The following is a 14812-nucleotide window of genomic DNA, read 5'->3' on the forward strand; positions in this document are numbered from 1 at the left end:
CTGTGCTAAAGGTGGAGCAGATTGAGAGCCCACTTTTCTTTAGGGGACTAAAGACTCATGCTTTCATAATACCATTGCCAAGATGGTCATTCATTCCATTCATTCATTCATTCACCAAGTATTTACTGAGTACCTACTCTGTACCATGCACTGTTCTGGGAGCTGGAAATGTAGCTGGAAAAAAAAAAAAAAAAGCAGGCATGTCACTGTTCTCATCAAGTTTACATTATTGTGGGAGAAGAGAGAGATAATAGTCAAGTAAATACATAGTATGTCAGGTGCCAAAAAATGCTATGAAGAAAATTAAGCAAATAAGATAAATAAAAACATATTGAGAGAGTGGGGTGCAATTTCATGTGAGGTAGTCAGAAAAGGCATCTCTAAAAAACAATATTGAGGCAATAACTGCATGAAGATATTGGGAGTAACACCCATACACTGGATACGTTTTCTTTTTTTTTTTTTTTTTTTTTTTTTTTTTTTTTTGAGGCGGAGTCTCGCTCTGTCGCCCAGGCTGGAGTGCAGTGGCCGGATCTCAGCTCACTGCAAGCTCCGCCTCCCGGGTTTACGCCATTCTCCTGCCTCAGCCTCCCGAGTAGCTGGGACTACAGGCGCCCGCCACCTCGCCCGGCTAGTTTTTGTATTTTTAGTAGAGACGGGGTTTCACTGTATTAGCCAGGAGGGTCTCGATCTCCTGACCTCATGATCCGCCCGTCTCGGCCTCCCAAAGTGCTGGGATTACAGGCTTGAGCCACCGCGCCCGGCCTGGATACGTTTTCTTTCATGCCAGTAGAAAACACAAGTTATGGACCCATCGACAAAATGGCTTTGCCTTCTACCTGTCCCACTGAGACACTTAGGCTCGCTCTTCTGGGAGAAAGTTACACAACCTTTTCTGTATCCAGTGGGAAATACATTTTTTACCCATGGCAGAAAAGAAAAGACATCCTTCTAGGACTGCAAAGCAAAGCAGAAGTGCCTGGTGTGTTCAAGAACAGCAAGATGGCCAGAGTGGCTGGAGCTGAGGGAATAAGGTGGAGAGGAAGGAGAAGAGAGAATGGAGCCAGATGAGAAGGGACATTGGGGGCTCACAGTAAGAATGTAGATGTCACTCAGACAGGGAGAAACTGGGGGACATTGAAGAGAGAGAAAGAATGATCCCCCTTCATTCTAGAACAATTACTCTGGCTATGGAGTAGAGGACAGGCTAAGTGGGCAAGAGTGGAAAGAGGGACCCCAGTTAGGGACCATCACAACATCTAGGCAGGAGCTGACAGCAGATGAAATGACGGAAATCACAGTGGGGGGTGGGGGTGAAAGGCAATTGGATTCTGGACATATTTCCTAAGTAAAGGTGACTTTATATTCTGGATAGGAAAGAAAGAAAACTTCAAGGTTCTTTCTTGGCCTGAATGCCTGGTAGATATATAGTTGTCATTTACTGAAATGAAGAGGTTGGTGGAGAAAAGCAGTCTAAAGGGGAGAATTGCCCATGCAGTTTTGGATATGTTAGGTTTGCAGCATCTATAAGACATCAAAGTGGAAATGTAAAGCAAATAACCAGATAGTTGCATTTGAAGTTCAAAGAAAAGATTAGAGAAGGATCTTTCGGAGGAGAGATAATTTAGATAGCCAGTCAGATTGTGTAACTAATGGATAAGAAAAGCTAGGAAGTTAGCATGGAAAAAGAAGAAGTCTGAAAACTGAAGTTTCAAGGTTATTATAATGACAAATGTGGCAGACTTCTAGCTGCCTTTCCAATACTACTTTTCGCTTCTTCCTAATAAAAGAACCTTAATATTATTTAAAAAGCAGCAGTCATACCCCAGATCTACAGAGTCTAGCACACAGAGTGGTATGGAGAAAAGTATTTGGAATGTAAGGTCAAACAGACCTGGATTTGAATCCCTGCTCTGCCACTAAGCAGTTGTGTCCTTAGGTGAGTTTCTTAACCTCCCAGAGCCTCCTCATTTGTGTAACTCTGCCCCATAGGGTTGCTGAGGAAATGAAATAATACACATGCGGGAACACAGGTTAGCTGCCCTGTAAGGTTAGCTACTGCAATCCTTAATTACGCTTTCTCGCATGTATTTTTAACTAGGAGCCTTCTAGGTTCATTGTACCATGATGCAGGAGAAAAAGTAGAAAAGAAGTGTTACTATCAGCATGAACATATGAAATCTCCATGGACCAAAAAGGATTATTTTTATGGCTTCATGATTTTTTTAACTGATCTGGTCAAATAAAGATAAGTTCAGTTCTTTCTCTATTCATCTTTAGGAGAAACTAGGGCAGGGACTTTGCCCTTTTTAATGTTTCATTAAGCAAGATATGTGCCTGCCTTATACAACCTCTGTAATAACAGCAGTGCCACTCGGGCTGGAGGAAGATTTCATCCCACCTGAGCACACTCACATCTATATTCTTTCCCCAGGCGAAGACCTGCCTGATACATTCATCACCTGAACCTGTGGCAAGTGATTTCCTCTGCCTTTATCATGTCACCTCCCAGCCCTGTGCCAGCATATGGTCTATTATGTGCAAATGATTAAACAGATTTTCTGCCATGGGTAAAAAATATATTTCCCACTGGATACAGAAAAGGCTCTGTAACTTTCTCCCAGAAGAGTGAGCCTAGAATTCTAAGTGACTCGCTGAGACAGGTAGAAGACAAATCCATTTTGCCGATGGGTCCATAACTTGTGTTTCTACTGGTATAAAAGAAAATGTATCCAGTGTCTGATTTCTCCTGAACAAAATGGAGGTCAGAGGACTGCATTCGGAAATAATTATCTTAAACCTCAGAGATTTGTACATTCTGTCCTTTTCCCTGGGACACCCTCTTCTTCCTGTTCACTCAGGTATCTTCCACACCTGCTGCAATACTCAGTTCCTGTTACCTGTTCCGGGTAATGAAGATATGGACGGCACTCTCTCCCTTGGCTGAGTGAACAGTGTCTCCTGTGACTTTCAAAACTTCCAGGGCTTATCATTATCAAAACATTTATCACACTGCATTATAATTTTGCATTTACTTGTCTATTTTACAAACACCCCATATGTTCCCTGAGGGTTCTTTTTATCTCTCAAACTTCAGTGCCTAGCACACAGTAAATATTCAGTTAACAGTTGGATAATTCATCTCTGATTCAATACAATTTCTTTTTAAGTAGAATTTTAATATAACATTGCCAACACTCAAGAGTTTTTCCATTATTAAATATTTCTGAAACGCATATATTTTATATGTTATGCATAAACACACACATACAAACTACAGAAAAATACCCCAAAATGGTACAGCAATTCTAGAAGGTGGAGGTATTTTCCTGTTTCTTTGATTTTGTTGAATTTACCTTAAGTTCAACAATAAACATACTCCTTTCAACATTAAAAAGAAATACTAATCGACTTAAGGTATTTTATTCTGTTTAATGACAACAACCAGCTACGACAGAACACTAGTGGATACCTGTCTGAAGACATATTGTCTAGTAACTATATGACTTTTTGCAATTTTCTCAATCTCTTGGAGAGTCTGTTTCATCTGTAAAATCAACCAGATCAAATGAGTTGTTAGGTGGATTAAATAATGCCACTCATATAAAATGCCTTCAGTAATACCTGATAGAGAGCAGGTTCTGAATTGAAGAAGGAAGTTAGTTGTGTTGCTGCTTCTAGAAATGAAGCTTATAGTCAGAATACAAAACTTTCTCTTTGGTAAAGACAGGGAAGCACCTGCTGTAAGTTACTAAGGTAGCTTGAATTTCTCAGCAGAACATGGAGCTGCCCCAGACCAGCTTCTACAGAGACAGCCATGAGATGGAGAATGACATCCTGGGACCCCAGGTGTGTGTGAGACCCTTGGTCAGAAGCACATATGCTGAGGACCTTGGCTAAACAGCTTCTGAAAGTTCATCCTCAATGTTCTTTATCTCTGCTGAACAAAAGAAGTACAATGCTGGGTATAAATGGGAAGAGAGTAAGGTTCAAATGCCGACCAATCTGAGTTTGAACCTCACACCTGGTACTGATTTACTTTGCAGAACCTTGGTCAAAACATTTTTTGGACCTAAGTTCCCCCAGAACTGTGAAAGACAGTGATATGACCCGCCTTACAGAGTTCTCTCAAGAATTAGACACAAAGTATGAGGAGGCACATTGTAGGTAGTCTAGAGTAGCTACTATTATCATTTCAGCCATGCACAATGCAAATATCTGAAAGGCCAGCCAGGTAACCTATATGGGGGAAGGAGGCCAAGTGGATCCTGAAGTAAAGAAGCAATTGCATGTCCATCTACATGAAGCAACCAGATAAATGTAGCCATCCTGGAATCCAGGGCAGATGGCCAGTGCTGCTTCTGTTGCAAAGAAAGGACAGAAATCTGGATTTTGTCAGGTATTAATTCAAGTTTTCAAATCAAGAAATATTGTATAAATTGAACAAATCCGTTGTGTGAGCAAGAACCAGCCCATGCATGGCTAGCTTGTAACCTAATTTAATCTCTAACTGGAGAAATTAAGAGGAAACAAATCTACTAAGACTAAACGAGACTAGACTGAAAATGTTCCACCCCAGATGGTTTCCTTGGCCCCATGGTCACCCGCTGGTCCTCTGTGCCTTTCTTGGACCCCACGCAGGGATGCAGCAGAAAGACTTCCTTATGCTCTGCCTTGGGAAGGAGTTGAAGCATCTCTGCAGCTATCTCTCTAGTGGCCATAGTAGGGGAGAATCCTATCGATGTCATTATTCATATTTAAGCAGATGTTTTCCACAATAGCTGGGTTTTTTTGTTTTGTTTGTTCAGGCAGGGTCTCCCAGGCTGGAGTGCAGTGGCACCATCTCAGCTTACCGCAGCCTTGAATTCCCTGGCTCAAGCGATCCTCCCATCTCAGCCTTCTGAGTCGCTGGAACTACACGTGCATGCCACCATGCCTGCCTAATTTTCGTATTTTTTGTAGAGACAACATTTCTCTATGTTGCCCAGACTGGTCACGACTTCCTGGGCTCAAGTGATACGCTTGCCTCAACCTTCCAGAGTGCTGGGATTACAGGCGTGAACCACAGAGCCCCACCAATCGCTGTGCTTTAGAATCACCTGGAGAACTTTTTAAAAATTACCATTTCCCTGGCCCCTCCCAAAACCAATTTAATTAGAATATCTGGGGGTGGGGACTCCATGCTCCAGTAGTTTGCTAAAGCTTTTCAGATAATTCTAATGTGCAGCTATGGTTGAGAACTACTCTATCAAACCTTTGTTTGATAGAATTCCCCCTGCTGAAACGCAAAAAAACTTAGTGAAAGTAAAAAATAAAACTATTACTGGTCATTAATATTTCTAGAATGTATTAGACTATGAGATAATTTTAAACCTGGCTGGGTAACTAGAGTGAGGAGAGGTTTTCAGAGTGTGAAGGCTCTGCCTATAGAAGATGAGACGGACTAGGGAAGAGGGGTGAGGTTCTGAGTATCAGGGATCAGGACCAGGGATTCACAAGAACATATCACGGCCAAGTTCACACTTGAAGTTAGTTCATCCACTGTACTGGACACAGTCTCCTAGGATGAATGAGAAATTTACCTCCTCACCCACTTTCAACCACACAGAGGGCTGGAACCACAAGGCATTGCAGGATTATAGAGGAACCTAGAGGACATTAGGTGATGTGAAATAAGACAAATACTGTATGATCTCACTGATAGGTGGAATGTAACATCTTTGTAACTCATACAAGCAGAGAATGGAATGGTGGTTGCCAGGGCCTGGGAGGAGAGAAAATGAGAAGCTGCTGATCAAAGGGTACAAAGTTTGTTATGCAGGGTGAATACATTCTGGAGATGCAATCATATACAGCATGGCGATATGGTTAACAATATTGCACTGCATACTTGAAATTTGCTAAAAGGTTATCTCTTAACTGTTCTCATCACAAAAAAAGAGAAAGAAAGACAAAGAATATAGTAACTATGTGAGGTGACAGGATGTTAATTAGCTTGATTGTTCTTCACAATATATATGTATATCAACATTTCAGATGGTACACTTCAAATATATTCAGTTTTTATTTGTCAATTATAACTGAATAAAGCTGGAGAAAAACAAAAGCAAAAACAAAACCCCACCTGGTGGGGAAGGGGGACCCAACTTCCAATTCAATGCAAACACACACAAAGGACACTCACTCACATAGCTGTTTCAAAACAAACAAACAAACAAAAAGTTGCCTTATAGGCAATGACACATCCAAGTCAGATCTATGGGAAGTCCAAAGGACTAACAGCTGATGCTTGAGTTCCAGCCTCCTTCCTGGTCCTCAGTAACTGGGTATCCTACACAAAGACATTTAGTTTCTCCAGACCTCACTGTTCTGAATGGAAGAGCTGCATTTCGATTTTGAATCACCCTCTAATTCTGGCATTCCGTTGTTCCCGGGAAGGTAAGGCATGCTTAAGGTCAACGGGTCTGACCCTGGCCCTCAGCACACCCTCCCCAGATTGCCTATTTGGTTACATAGCAACAGGCCATTCATGCCAATCCCTCAAGCTCCTTTTTCCCAGCTGCAACATCCTAGCACTTGAAACTTCCCTATTATGTTCCATCACCTCTCTTCTGTAGGAAGTTATTAGGGCTTTCATTTCAGCATGTCATTTGGAATCACTGGGAAATAGTGGTTGTTAAAAAGGAGCAACACCTTCAAGAAACAAGACAAATACAAATATAAGCCAGAGTGAGGGGAGAAGTGAAATCCTATTTGCATAGATGTTCTTAACTGAGAGCTCTCTGGCTTTCATAAAATAAGCAAAAGCCACCTCTGAGATTTATCCTACGCCATTCTGTTTTGCTGCTGCACTCAAATTGTCTGATGCTTCTCACCCAGCAGGGAAGCCCAACAGGGGATGTAGCAGTGCAGGCCTGATGTGAGGGAAGTGTGGGTGAGGGGTGAGCAGGAATGCCTCCCACCCACAGCTGTGCGAGGGCCAGCAGGAAACTTAAGATTATTTCAGGAGACACTGTGAGGGTCAGAGCCAGGCAAAGAGCCAAATGAATTGTCAAAGTGAGTGGAACCTCCTTTTGAGAATCAGAACCTGATGAATTGAGTAGAGGGACTGGGGACGCGAGGGAAGAGGGCAAGGGACCATAGGATCCAACAGGCAGGGGGCCAGGTGGTATGGACGAGCATAAATGTGGACAGCAGAACTCCGAAGTGCTGAAAGTGACTTGCAGAGTGAGTGGGTCACATCACATTAACAGCCCTAAATGAAACAGACACAAATGACTAGCAGTTTCGATAAAAACAAGGGAAACTGTTTTTCTTTCTTTAAAATCTTTATTAAATCAAATTAAGTTGGATTCCTGTGGCTGTGATTTATTGCACTGGGAAAAGCCAGAACAACCAAACGACACATTTTCTTTTACTCCTGGTAAGTAATTAGCCTCTGTCTTGCTAAAGGGCCTGTCAGTAGCCCTGACGAGGAGAAAGCAAATCCAGCTTCTCAGAAGTGCTGGGTTTTTGGCTTTACTCACTTTCTCCTTTCTTCTAGTCTACTGCCTCGTCTCAGGAAGATGGGAAAGGAGGACTGGATGTGGCAATGTGGCCGTCACTGATGTAAGATTGGAACTGGTGTGTTGAAGGAAAAAAGGGCACATCCCACCCAGGGGGAAGTTCTGCATAATAATCAATAGTAATACATGGCCTAAATCACCTCTGTTAATCCTTGCAGACACCCTGAAAACCCAGCACCAGTTTACAGGGAAAGAAACATAAACTTGCAGAGATTAAGCAACTCACCCAAGGCCAGGCAGGTCCAGGCAGGTCCTGGGAGCCACGATTTAAAACCAATTCTGCCTGCCTCTCCAGTCCATGCTGATGCCATTGCACAGGGCTTTAAAGTGGACTAGGGTTAGGTGGTATCTTACACAGTGCCTGGAATAGAATAGATGTTTCATTAATGTTAAATTCCTCTCTCCTTCTCTTCTCAGTGATAACAACAATTACTCAAATATCATATGTATATAATGCATGCATATTTGTTTTATAAAATTGGATATGTAGAAAAAATAAGATGAAAATTAAAAGCACAGGTAATCCTATCACTCAGAAATAGCCACAATTATAATTTTGGTTTATTTTCCTTGGACTAGAATGCATTAGCACACACATTCAATTTCATTTTACACAACTGGAGTTTGTATGCAGTGTGCCTTTTAAAACTTAACAATATACTAAATATATTTTGATACGTGATTACACATCCTTCAAAACTGCATACTATTCCACCATAGAGGTGTGCTATAATTTATGCTTGGACATTCTGATTAAAAGTCTGCATTAGGCCAACACTTTGGGAGGCCGAGGCAGACAGATCATGAGGTCAGGAGATCGAGACCGTCCTGGCTAGCACGGTGAAACCCCGTCTCTACTAAACAAAATACAAAAATTAGCCAGTCATGGTGGCAGGCACCTGTAGTCCCAGCTGTTCGGGAGGCTGAGGCAGGAGAATGGCGTGAACCCAGGAGGCGGAGCTTGCAGTGAGCCGAGATCCGGCCACTGCACTCCAGCCTCCAGAGCAAGATTCCATCTCAAAAAAAAAAAAGCCTGCAATAAACCATTTTATATATGCAAAGATACTATATGTATATAGATTGAGTACATCGGTGATTCCCAACCATGGATGATTCCCTCCACTGAGGTTCATTTGGTAATGTCTGGAGACATTTTTGGTCTTTACAACTTGGGGGTGCACCCATCATCCAGTGGGTAGAGGTCAGGGGTGCTGCTTAATGTCCCACAGTGCATAGGACAGTCCTCCACAAGATATAACTACGTGGTGTGAAACGTCAATAGTGCTAAGGGTGGGAAACCCTGCAATAAACGAAGTCAATGTATGATAGTATAAAAGCGATTGCAAGCATTCCTATAGTGGTTATTTCTCCAGAGTATAAACATACGTAGCTAAATTAATATTTTTCTCTTTGATTCCCTGATGCAGAAATTCTTCCCACTGTCTAAATGAGAGAAAATTCCCAGAAAGAGCCAGTGGCTAGTCTCTTGTCAGAACATCAGAATAGAATCTGAGTCCCTGTACTCACGCCTGTAATCCCAGGACTTTAGGAGGCTGAGGCAGGTGGATCAGGAGGTTAAGAGATCGAGACCATCCTGGCCAACACAGTGAAACCCCATCTCTACTAAAATACAAAAATTTAACCGGGCATGCCTGTAGTCCCAGCTACTCAGGAGCTACTTAGAATTGAGTGTGCAGGTGCTAACCACGTCTCCCCGAAGTTCCCTCCCTTCCCCAGAAACTAGGCTTCTGCTGAATCACTTACTCCTTTCAACCCCCACTTACTAACCTCTACTTTGATAGGTTAAAAAACATCCCAGGCTCCTTTGTGCTAGGGTACTGAATACACTTGTATGAAATTTGGAAGGCAGAAGGAGGCTGACATTTCCTCTCCCTCAGAAGAGCCACGGAACCACAGCAACGTGGAGGGAGACTGCTCCATGAGTTGTCACCAGCTTCGCAGGTGTAAAGTGGCGGCTGTGCCTTGGGTGGCAGCAGTGCCTGGGTGGTCTGGCACTGGCACTACTAGTGGTGGCCTTCTGATTCCCAGCTCTCTTGCTGGGGAAGCGGCCGATGCTACCACCTTGTCCCAGGAACCATTCCCATCCCTGGAGGCCAAGCCTAGAGGCACTCCTCCAATTCTTCTAACAATTTCATCAGCTCCTAATTCCCTGTTAAATTCCTGTTCATAATCCAAGTGATTTCTATTTCTACGACAGATCCTGGATCCATACACTCACCCTTAACCCAAAGCCCATCAGATCCTGATAGTGAGCACCTCTGTTAAAAGAGAACATGACTCAACGATGGCTCTTAGTGTGGTCCTCAGGCCAGCAGCATCAGCATCACCTGGAAACTTGTTATAAATGCAGATTCTCAGGTTCCACCCCAGACCAGCTGACTCCAGACCCAGAGTTCTGGGAGTGAGACCCACAGATCTGTCTCTTCACAAATACTCCAGGTAATTGTGAGGCATAGTAAAGTTTGAAAAGTCATGGGTTAAAAGAAACAGTATAAAAATATATCTTTTCTATCTGCTATCTTAACTGTGTGCCTCACTCTTTTTGCAGAGACCACAAATGCAGAATCTACGATCACAAACAAGGAGTATGAGCTGAAGTTGACTGAATACATCTCCTGCTCTAGCTGAGGATGGATGGGAGTGGGAGGAAACTAACTGCTCACTCCAGAAGGACCGAAAGCAGGTCACACAGTCAAGGACACTTTTCTCTGCAGTCCCCCTGGATGGAAAAGAAAGGTCGACACCAAAAGTACGTGTTGGGAGGTATGTAAGGTTGAAGTCCAAAGGTCAAATCCAAATCTGATCAACGAGATACTCTGGTTGAACCATAGGAGCTGAGGCCCTGAACCAGAGAACCCAGGAAGGTGCAGAGTGAGCAGCAATAGGCACAGTTGACCAGCACGTGGCCTAGAAGCTTTCTGGAAGGAAAGCACAATTTTCTTCAACTATTTTTATCATGTTCCCAGGACCTGGGCTATTTGATGCAAGAGATAAAATAGCAAGCAAGGTGGACATGGTCCCTGACTCCCCCACAAGGGCTTAGAATCTACTAGACAAGGCTGACAATTGAACAACTTGGCCAGCACCTCAGACTCTTCTTTCTAGCTTGCCACCAGGAAAGAAATAACTGTTCTCCAGTCAGTCAAGGGCAAAAAGAAAATCTCATTGGCCTAGCTTGGGTCACATGCCCACCTCTTAGAAGAATTAGTAGAGCCAGATGGGTAATCCAGCTTGGGTAACACGCCCACCCCTGTGGATGGGAGAGAGAGAGGAGAGGGGTGACGCTTTCGCAGTCTGTCTAAGAAGCACAAGTATGAGGGGTGACTAAACCAGAGAAAGGGAAAGGGGCACTGGGAAAACGTTCACAACAGATAGACTCTGAAGTCCTCACAAGCCACCTGTGTTAATGCATCTGTCTTGCTTTGGAGATTTCAGAGCATGATGACTCTCTCTGAATTCAGACAGGACTTGACCCCTTGAAACCTTTAATTCTCTACTTTTTTGAAAGTTTAATAAGGCCGGGCGCGGTGACTCACACCTGTAATCCCAGCACTTTGGGAGGCCAAGGCAGGTGGATCATGAGGTCAAGAGATCGAGACCATCCTGGCCAACACAGTGAAACCCCATCTCTACTCAAATACAAAAATTTAACCGGGCGTGCCTGTAGTCCCAGCTACTCAGGAGGCTGAGGTAGTGGAATTGCTTGAACCCGGGAGGTGGAGGTTGCAGTGAGCCGAGACTGCACCACTGCACTCCAGTCTGGCAATAGAGAAAGACTCTATCTCAAAAAAAAAAAAAAAAAAAAATGAAAGAAAAAGAAAGCTAAATAAGATGAAATGTCTGATACCAGCAAACTGGGGAACCAAATGCAATGATTTTTCCATTTGCATTCTAATGTTTTTTACCTCCTCAAAGACAAGTGTCCTAAGGTGGTGTTGGGCCCTGAAGAACAAGATGATTTCAGTTTAGGCACCGAGAATCATGTAGAGGATGGCAGCTCTAATGTCTGAAGGTAGCCCCTAGAAACCCAGCCCAGTGGAAATCTGAGTACTAACAATGATTAAAAATGATGCTAATAACAATAATAACAATAGCAAGAGAGAGCCCTTGGCTCTTACATTATATCAGAAACTGTTCTAAGGGCTTTGCATTCATAAACTAATTTAATCTCTACAGCAACCCTACAAGGTAAGTACCAGAGTATCATTCCCCAAGTGAGTTTAAGTAACTTGCCCAAAGTAAGTGATCCAAATCCAAGCAGTCTCACTTCAGAACCCACACTTTTCAGCACTATACTACACTCCATGGCATAAAATAATCTGGAATTATTAGTGTGAACCTGAATTTACCTAATGGTGGGGTTGTCGTTGTAATTAAGAATTTAGAAACCAATAAAAAAAGGCCTCCTCCCCGTCCCACGCATAGTCATACATGCCACCTTTCAAATGGAGCAATGTCAGTAGCCAGAAGCAGATGATGGAGTTCTTAAACAGGACACACAATGCATATATTATAAGAAAAACAGCAATAAATTTAACTACATCAAAATGTAAAACTTCTACATAATCAATGACATTATAAACAAAATTCAAAGACAAGTCACAAACCAGGAAAATCATGGTGAATGCTCACAACTAACAAAGGATTAAAAACCTGAATATTTTAAAAACTCCTACAGATTAATAAGGGAAAGATAAATAACCCAACAGAGAAAAATAGACAAAAGCTATGAAAAGGCATTTCACAGAAGCAAAAACTCAGAGGGTCAATATCCATATGAAAAGATTGTCAGCTTCATGAACAGTCAGGAAACAAGTGAAACACAAATGAGATCCCATTTCGCTTCCATCCAATTAACAACAAAGTTCAAGATCAACATGGCCTGGTGGCAGCAGGAATGCAGAGAAATGGGAGCCTCTTATGCTGCTGGCGTGAGAGCGCACACGCAGACATTTTTAAAAAACAACCAACAATACCTGGTAAGGGGCAAGCATCCACTTCTAGGTATCTGTCCTAAAATCACTCGCATGCGTACACAAGAAAACAGCCACAGAATGTGTGGCAGCATTGTTTATAGTCATAGGAAATTTCAAACAAATGTACTTTGCAAATCACAGGACAATCATAAATTATTTGTGACATATTCCAATGATGGAAAACTCCACTGCAGTGGAATGAATGAAGGGAATCAAGATGCATCAAAATGAATAGAAATAAAAATATACTGTGTCATATAAAAGGCAAGTTACACCATCATTATATGAAGGGTTTGATGCTAATTTTGTACATTTTAATTTATATACATTATACACAGTATAAATGTTAATGTTAGATATACAGTATATAAATGTTAGCTTATGTAAATATATAATTTATTTTTGATTAATTATAATATTAAGTGTAAAGCTTATGCAGTACATAAGCATAATTTTTATAATGTGTAATATATAAATTGTATTTATATTAAGTATAAAAACTTAATTTATATACAGTATGAGTTTATGCCTTTTAAGTTTATGTGCTATGTGAATATGAATATATAATAAAACTGTGAAATACATGTAGAGCAGTAACAAACTTCACCACAGTGCTTGCCTCTGAGGGAGGACTGGAACTGGGAGGGATACACGAGGAATTTTAACTATATTTATGTTTTACTTCTTAAAAAAAAAATTAATAAAACTGGGTGGCAGGCACATGGACGATTGTTATAGTTTTATTTCTAATGTTTTATTCTTTGAAGTTTTGCAGAACAAAAATATATATTAATGCCTCCAAGTTTCACTCTTGGGAGAGAAGCAAGGGCTGGGTTGATTCTGAGGGCAGCAACTGGGTGGTATCTATACCTCAGAGCCCCACAAAGGATTGGCCGGGAAGGGGTCAGCGCTTGTTGGAGGAGTTTCCTGATGACCTGTCTGGTTAGGGATGTAAAGAAGACTTTCAGAACCTTCTCCAATGCAGCTGTCAGAGGAGATCCATGGCTCTTGCAGCCTGGGAAATGTCAAAGCCCCCAATGCAGAAAGGATCTTTCTGAACAATAGGAGATAATTCAAAATCCATATTAATTTGGCCTAGGAAAATGTACCTGTGCCCTCCTTAAGGCTAGGATGTCTGCTGTCCTGAGAAGTCATATTGCAGTCAAATTCCCAAGTGGAGAGTTGGTTCAATCGAGAAGAGTTAGCAGGTGAGGCAGCTCCCTGCCCTCTCCCTTCCATGGTCTTCTTCCCCTTCAGGCTGTGCCGGTAACAGACAGCTCCATGTCTCAGGCAAAGATACAGCAGGGTCCCTGTAGACCTGGTTCCTGGGGCCGTGGGCAGGTCACTTGCCTCTCTGAGCTGCTATTTCTGCATCTGTGAAATTAAGGTATTAGACATGATAGACATGACAATTTCGTAGTTTTATTCAGTCCATGAAACACATGAGTGTGTACCTGCATACATCTGTGCATGTGCACACATAGATACACATGACCTCTCTCTAGAGCTGTTGTCTCCCTGTTTCATACAATTATGCTAAAATCATTCCCTTATGATTCTTGCTAGTAATGTTGATAAAGGAATTTAAAATGAGCTGAATAATGAGTGTTAAGGAATGGGGTAAGGGAGTCATTCAAGCACATTCCTCCACCATAATACCTAAGGAAGGGTCAGCATTGATTATGCGTCAACATATAGAGAAGCCCTATCCTTTCCTAGGTCTGTGACCCTATTGTTCAACCACTCTGTGCCTCCATTTCCTCTTGTGTTAAAGTAATGTAACATCACTCTCCTTTCATTGTTGAAGGAAGAACAAAATGAGATAATGTCTATAACATCATTTCTACAGCCTCCAGAATAGGAAGTATTGAATATTTAGTAAATGATCATATCTATATGTTTATGTCTGAAGTGGGTGTTTATCTATATGTATTCATGTCTACATGCCAGTGTTTATCTGTATATATTCATATCCATTTCTCCAAGCAGTCTTGAATTTGCCCAAGAGTATTCAGGGAAAAAAAATAATGATTAGATTTATCAAGCGAAGGTTTTCAGGCTGCCTTTCTGACTCGAGGCAAGTGAGTACCTGGCACGCCTTTTGGTTTTCACAGCAACAGCAGTTTCAGTATCCCCACGACAGTGCCAGGGGAGGCTTCTACATCAGTGTTCTTCTAGTTGGCTTTTTGAAATGTCTGGGCCTCCCCTGTTATGTTTATAAGATGTTCACAGGTGGTGTGATTGGAGTTG

General features: G+C 42.1%; 1 long non-coding RNA gene across 4 annotated transcripts in view; it reads right to left on the reverse strand.

Annotated features, from left to right (window-relative positions):
* Positions 1-7360: 7360 nt before the first annotated feature.
* Positions 7361-14812, reverse strand: part of LOC117095422 — a 41286-nt gene continuing 33834 nt past the window's right edge. For 3 of the 4 annotated variants that reach the window (XR_004441976.1, XR_004441973.1, XR_004441975.1), the window contains exons 2-3: positions 13672-13936; positions 7361-7926 (exon numbers count right to left, since the gene is read on the reverse strand). This is a non-coding gene — a long non-coding RNA (uncharacterized LOC117095422). The remainder of the gene's footprint in view (positions 7927-13671; positions 13937-14812) is intronic. The other variant, XR_004441974.1, reaches the window with a different exon arrangement.

Source organism: Trachypithecus francoisi, unplaced genomic scaffold (genome assembly GCF_009764315.1).
Source record: "Trachypithecus francoisi isolate TF-2019V2 unplaced genomic scaffold, Tfra_2.0 Lachesis_group13, whole genome shotgun sequence".
Lineage (NCBI taxonomy): Eukaryota > Metazoa > Chordata > Mammalia > Primates > Cercopithecidae > Trachypithecus > Trachypithecus francoisi.